This window comes from Schistosoma mansoni, chromosome W, assembly GCF_000237925.1.
Source record: "Schistosoma mansoni strain Puerto Rico chromosome W, complete genome".
Lineage (NCBI taxonomy): Eukaryota > Metazoa > Platyhelminthes > Trematoda > Strigeidida > Schistosomatidae > Schistosoma > Schistosoma mansoni.
This window is the reverse complement of record NC_031502.1, coordinates 11,789,099-11,797,292: the sequence shown is the minus strand read 5'-3', so window position 1 is coordinate 11,797,292 and position 8,194 is coordinate 11,789,099.

Here is an 8,194-nt window from a genome sequence, read left to right as displayed (position 1 = left end):
TGGGTCAGGTTCTGAGTTTCGTGGTTTGTGAAGCCTTCTGAAGAGTTTTAAACTATGATAAAACGCGTCTTTAACACTCCATGGTTTAAAGTTATGCAGTTTATTACATGAGCTATATTTAATCTATCCGGTAATATTTTACTCAATTTTCATCTGTTTTCACAACTTATCAATATCCATTTTTAAATTTATTAAAGCTTTAAATTATCACAGGCAAATATGAACGCTTGCCGTCAGTGTGATTCACACTGTGTTTGGTAATATCCAAAGACATATCGTCTAATATGAATTCTCTCTAAAGTTTTTTACGTACTTAAACATGCACTCATTCACCATTTAAAAATACAGTATTATTCTATGAATGAGAATAATAGCCTGTACTAAAATTGATTACAATATTAAATATGCTCATAACAAAACGTCAAGACAATTTTTATTATCGTTCTTAGAATGCATTTAATAATTAACGTTTCTGGTTTGCTTTTTAATGATTCATTAGGTGAATTCGTACCCGTCGATATCATCACGCTGAGCTAATGGTAAACACACACACATTCACTGAAAAATATTAAAGATTTACACTAGTAAAATGATAGAAGCAATGAGCCGGCTCGTACGCTTATTTGTGTAAGTACATACACACAATTAGTATAATTATCAATTTCTAATTTTACTAGTAGTAAACACAGAGACGTTATCAGTTTACTGAAAACATTTAGAAAAATAAGATATGACAATAACTAAATATTTATTCTTCAAATTAATTACTAAGGTAATTCATCACATTTAATAGTCATTATTTTCTCGGAGAAAAATATGCTAGTAATGAGAATAAACAAAAGAAGTTGGATTACCTCGTATTAAGTACTAAGTAGTTACAAAAATTGCTAAGCTTAAAGACTGAGTAATTATCTAATCAATCAATGTTTCTAATAATGACATGTTAGGAAGGAAGCTGCAGTGATTTTTACAGTATAACATAATGACACCATAATATAGAGAGAAGGAAAACTATGATTTTCATACCTCTATTTTTTCTAATACTTCTTTGCCAAATGAGCAAACTTTAGTTGATAAATTAATTGGAACATCTTCCGTACCCTCGAAACTAATAAAAAAAGAAACAAATAAGAGGATCTCAACTAACAAGAATTTGTAAATTGACATTCAATTTAACTGAATAGAAATACTCCTTGAAGTTACTTGGAAGTAGTTCTTCTGTGTTTCAAGTGATTTTAAAATACTGTAAGTTGTTTTCGTTTTTTGGATAGTAGCATGTTAAAATCATACCCCCGGATAACAAAGCTATAGATGAAATTAGCCAATGTGACCTTTCATTATCTCTTTGATATAGTTCATATAAAAATAAAAACTTTAACGTTACTTTAACTAGTTAGTACAAAATGAAATTGTGTTTATTATGTTAACTGGATTATTTGAATCCCCTATTAATTGTAATGTATTCCTCTGCTTCTATTATTTTTCTTTATATTTTAAATCATGCTTTGTTACTAGATTTCACGCGAAATCTGTTACCGTTGTACAAGAGTCTGTTTATTATCCATCTTCATTATGAATTCACTGTAAGGATTATTTCGTCCTAGTAAAGGACTTAACAATAATGGGAATCCATGAACCCACTTCTAGACGACCTAATAACTTAGTACAAACTAAAAGCGTTTCAACATACATCTCGGTGAAAAGCAATGAACATATTTGTTATTTTTTCATAACCTTTGAAAAATTTACACATCAATTAGGATTTTTAATCGGAAGTAAAGCTCACCCTTTTAGTTAATCCATGGAATCCCACTTTCTATATCAGGTAAATGTGTTAAATATTTTCTTGCCTTACGTATATACATTTAAAAGAAGTACAACAGTATAAGTCTCAGTACGATCTGTTGTGATGAGTTTTAGTTAAGTATGAAATTTCGAAAGAAAACCTCATATTTAATAAGCTAAATAATAGTTGTTAGATGTACACTCTTACGTACTAATGAATTAAGTAAATTGTGTATTATCTATTACTATGAATTACCAAAAATCTTTCAATATAATCATCTCTGATTAGTCACCTTGATTAATAAAGGTGATGAAGTAGTTAAAAATAAACAAGTAAATCCTTTTCAGTAGACTAATCAGTTGTTTTCGATCATATTTGTATTGAAACTTAAAAAGTATAAATCTCTATTACTAATGAAACATAATTGGTAAGTCATTACATTATTGATTATGTTATATAAGATTAACTATCATAAATTGAAATATTTCAGTGAATAGATTAAACTACTACAAAATATATTTGAGTTAAATATTTTGCAAACTTTTATGCAGACAGTATATAATTTGTATGAACAAATCCATTGTCATCAATTAAATATTATTTCCGCTCTGAGATAGACAAACTTCTTAACGTATGAACTAGGTTTTTAAACAGAGAACAATAGCTTGGATCATTTTAAAACAAGGTAAATAATAAAGCTATTACTTACAACAGTAATCTTAATAAAAATGCTCATTAATAATATAAACTCACATGGCTGACACAGCGAATGTGGCATCTGGTTCAACCATCACATTGACATCAGCCTATATCCATTAATGATAAGACGAATAAATATTGCATGAAACAGAAAGAAAAATTACATTTACATTATGAAATACACAACCATTATTATGATAATAAGGTAGAAAATTGTAAGATGGTGCATATTATATCATAATTTTGTATAAACACATAGATACAACGACAACAATTGTTCTGTTTGTCTAAGCTCACTATATAATACACTGATTAATGAGTCCATCATAGATTCTTCATCATGACAACAAAAATTCATTACATTCATCAACTATAAACTATCATGAAATATTAGTATCTTTTTTCAGATTTCAATAAGAAAATCTAAATCATTTTAGTGAAAACAACATAGAAAAATTACTGTAAATGAACATAATTAAAGTAAGTAATGTCGCGACGACGACGACGACAACAACAACAAATAAATATTACCCTGATAAAACAACAGAAAAGACATTGACTAACTTCTTATACCTTGTAAGACAAAATATACTTTCAAAAACTATAGAAATGAGTAAAGCTTATAAGTGCGATTCGTAAACAGTTAAATCAATAAACTACCATCAATTCAAACAACAACTATTATAACATGATGTAGTAAATAAAATTTAACAACACACTATGATGGATTGACAATACTAATTTGAACAAAAAAACAACTGTATTGAGAACACTGAACAACACTGAACTAAAGTATACTTATGTATTACATTGTTTTGTCAATAGCTATATCTAATACAGATTGGCAAATTCTATTACAAATCACCTCTATAAAAGTTATATACAATAAACACAATGTTATTAGGTTTGTTTTATATTGTTTGTTGTTTATTTTTACTTTGCTGATGAAAATGATTACATGAGATGTTGAAATTCCAAATGAAATAGTAGACAACAGAAATTTTAGTCTGAAAGATGATGCTTGAAGAAAAATGTAAACAACAATTACAAATACCATTGAAAAAGTGTAAATAAAATTTAGTGAAGTATAAACATATACATATAAATATACTTGGTTCCCTCCACATTCATTGACAGTGAAAAAAAGTTTGTAGAATGTAGTTACTTTTCTCTTTTGTCAGGCTTTTCATCATTGTCAAATCACCTAAATTCAAGTATGGTCGGACACAAAAATATGGCATTATTTAGTTTGGGTAGTTGTGACATATTTTTGTTTTATTCCTCTGAAACGTTATTTACTTCAAACTCCCATCTCAATTTCACCAACTAAATTATGCAAGACAATTAACAAGATGGAAATCAAATTATTCAAAATAATATTATTGGTGACAGTGAAAACTAATCAGGTAAATTAACCCTAAAAAATCAATAAATACTGTGCATGAAAAGTATGAAATAAAATTAACACCGAAAATCCTAAATAACATAAAAGAAATTGGATCCACGCTGTTGTTTACAATATTAATCAATAACCTGTTGAAGGTTTTTGCACTTGGTTCTCCTTAACAGATCTTGTATGACATTATGTGATACTATGGAACTGTATGAATCAACGTCGATGAAGTGAGGTGAGAACTTGTATCCAAGTGATTATTTCAAAAAGATTCAAGATAATAAATGTGTGGTTTTAATTATTTGTGTGTACTGGTCACTTCAATAACCTCAACAAATAAAAAATTTAAAATTAAACGTTTTATTTCGTTAGGATTGGTCAAAGACATCTGGGATTGTACTGTACTGTTTGATTACCTTTCATTACATAATTTGAAGACAAACATCTATTATTAAGCTTTAGCCATTAATATTTATCACTCAATTTTTTAACATGACTTATGATATATGATATGACTTAATCAGCAAATACAAATCTAATGGATAAATCATTAATGGTTCTCAATTATAAGACATGTACACTATTGAAAGCTTTGTTTAAAAACAAACCAAGATGAAATTTCTCCTGAATCACACCATTGAGCATTTTCAAGTGAACGCACATTGTAAATAAAAATACAATTTGCAGATGTTAACTCGCGATTATTCCTCTTTAAATAATAAACTTTCACTTATATCCGATTATGAAAAATATAAGCCAATTTTAATCTCATTCTTATTATTTTTATACTAATGATAGTGAACTTTTGAAATACTTCATAGATGATTTTTGTCATAAAGGTTTGGCAGTCCTTACTTCTTATATTCAGGACTGAAATAATCAGTTACTGTTGGCACATGAGCTCCACAGAGAGTTGTCACGACTTTTCCTGAATTTGTATGCAGATTATAGTTTCCATATTGTTCAACAATATAAACCGAATGGACATAATTAAGTATGTTTAGATGAACAATTGTAAGTAGGATAAAAACTGAACCAAGAATTTCCATGATAGTCTCTACTAAAAATTCATCATCATTAAGTCACTTTTCAGTCCCGTCCAGAATTAATGAACTAAAATCTAGAATTTTCGAAACTCGTTTCAAATGATCAAAAGTAACTGAACTAAATTCCCATTTAACATGGACAGATATCTGAACTTCCCCAAACATGCAAGAAAGTAAAAAAAGAACACTGATATGAATTGCTAATGGCTTCATTTTTAAGGTATCTATCACATTATACGTTTATTTTTGTGATATTGTTAGACTAAAGTAAATCTTGCTTCATTTTATTTCAGCTAAAATGCACACTGGATCATTGTTTGTCTCCGTTAAGGTGTGTTAACCTTATCCATATACAAAAGAGTTTTATTAAACAAAAGCCTAAAGAAATCCAAAATGTAATTGTTTTTTAATAGTATTTTAACTCTATTTTTGTTTACTAACCTCAAACAGTCAAAATAAAGCGGCTGTTAGAAAAATTATGAAAATCGAAGTAACTCGAAGTAACAAAAAACAAACTGGCTAACTTAAAATTTATGAATTTATCATGATTTTAGGGCGTTATACATTAGTAAACAAGCGAAAAAAAGTGAAAGTAGTACAAAAAATCGTATTAAAAATTTCTTCTAAAAAGTAAATACATTTTACCATGAAACTGCATGAGTGAAGTGTTTAGGTTAAATAAACCAGGTAATAATTTATTCAAAATAGTTTATGATAAAATATTTTTAATCTGACTAAAACAGATGAAAAGAAGAATGTAATTTACTTAAATTAGATTGAAGAATCACAGTCTAAGATTGGGAATCACACATTCACGTAAATTTTGTTTATGAATTTCCTCAACTCTAAGTAGGGTCTATACAACACAATACCGAATGTTGATTAACTTGATTAATGGAAGATAACTAATATTTTACAGCAATGTTCCCTAGTTGGATTAAAGTGATGTAAAATTTTGATGGACAGCATATTTCTTTTATACTAAGATCATGAGCATTGATTCAAGTCACAAAAACTGATTGGAATTTCAGTTTAACTATTCATTTGAAAGAGCTAAACAAGTGGAGACAGAAATTTTATCGGTTCGTACTTTGAGGTGAATCAGATTAAATGCACTCCGTTTAAGCTGATCACAAAACTCCATTCTAAAGTTGCTATGAATAACATTGGTATTATTTGCAATTATTAATCACCTATTGAGTATCGAAAGTAATTAGATTCAAAATTCTCAATTACTATTTACTTAAGGAAATTATTGTTTTTTAGAACTTTTTTAATAAGTTGGGTTCTATTCTATCATACTTTATTTATTTGTCTAGAACCACTCTCGTGAAATTATTTATACAAATAAACCAACACACAGAAACCATTAAAATAATTAGTAGCACACAGCATGAAAAGATTTTTCTTTACTGGTCATCGCTTTTTTGTATGTTAAAATTGTTCTTATATTAATGATATGAAGTAGGATATTTGGATGTTCATATTATGTGTATAGTTTTATACATGATCAACCTTTCCATCTATCAATCCATTACAAAATAAAAAGAAATAAATTCATCCATTTTTTTAATTCTCATATTTTGTGTATTTTATGTAGTTAATTAATTAGTTAATTTGTTTATTAACTATTTAGTCATTTTTATTGAATGATTGTTAAACATTAACATTTCATCATTATCATCATCATTTATAAGTAAATTTTTTATAAACCATTTTAAATCTATCGTAGTAACTATCAAATATTATATTTCTACCGTATATGTTCCCGAATTGAACTGGTATGAGCTGAAGTCAACTGGAATAATATTGAAAACAGGGAAGCATTAAACTATAAAAACAGAAATCCTCTTCCACGATACCTTGAGTGATAGAACTTTGAAACCAGTTCAATATGTTTAGTCTTTGTGAAAACGCCAAACCGAAAAGATGAAACAACTGTTTAATTTCTGCTTTTCAGCAGTTCTCCAGTTAACATCAGTTAATTACAAAGATTGTCTTCTAAATAAAGAAAACATTCTATGAAACTATCTGACTTGAAATTGTGGATAATCACTCTAAAATTAAACATGAACTAAATAATTATTTAAACTGCCACACTTTATTTACATTGTTGTGTAAATTATATGTTCTAAATATTTACGTCACATGTAAAAGTTAAAAACTAAACTCATTGAATGTTACAGTGATATTCAATGCAAAGACTAGAAACAAACAAAGAAGTAATCGACTTCATCAGAACATGAGCATAAGATACTTTCAGGTATTATAATTCGCTGTAAACGTCTGACATAATTCAGTAGTCGTTACAAATAATAATAAATATCACGATTATCTCTCTTCAAGGTATGTAACTATGAATTACTTTTAATCCGGTTAACAAAATACAGTACTTACAAAATTTTCTACTTTCAAATAAATATTTGTTCAATCTTGGACCTCAGGTGCTAATCGACCTTGACAATAATAGCGTATAATCTTATAAAATGTCAAACTAACTGTCGATTGTTATCAAACCTTTTCATGCATATTTCACAGAATTTGATACACATTCGGATAGTTTTGGTAATTTTCCACAAACAATAATTATCGTTTTTATTGAAAACGTTTAATACTAGCCTGAAACCTGTTTTCACAAATATCAGTATACAGAGCACTTAAATAATGATGTTTTTAATTCTCCAAACATTGATATGTTTTACTATGCTTATAATTAAAACACAAGCAATAGCTTACATAACAATATTTAAACTCTAAAACATCCTGACTAACATATGAACATAGCCTATAAGCTTAGAGCAATAACTATGGATGACTTGATGGTTGACTGATGACAATCATAGAATGATTCAAAATGAGGGAAAGCATAAGTTTCCACATGAAAAACACAATAAAAGTAGTATGAGTTCTCAGATGGCTTTTCCTACAAAAAATAATTCAGTAGTAATAAGATATATTATTTATCCATAAATAATTCCTTCACTTCTAAAGGCATTATATAAAGAATCATTTGGTGTCTAACTGACATCCGTCGATTGGATCACTTGCTTTGACAAGTTAATTGCCGAAATTCAACAATTGTAATGACCAACTTCTCAGTACTTGTTTCAGGTATTCAGTTAAAATCTCCGATAGAAAGACAAAGCCATAAAACTTGCTATGTAGTTTGATTTATGTGGTGTCGAATAATTTAGAATGGATTTCAAGATTCTATAGACTTAGGTTACTTTGATATAGATGTTTAACTTAAAGTAACCATAAATGAATTCT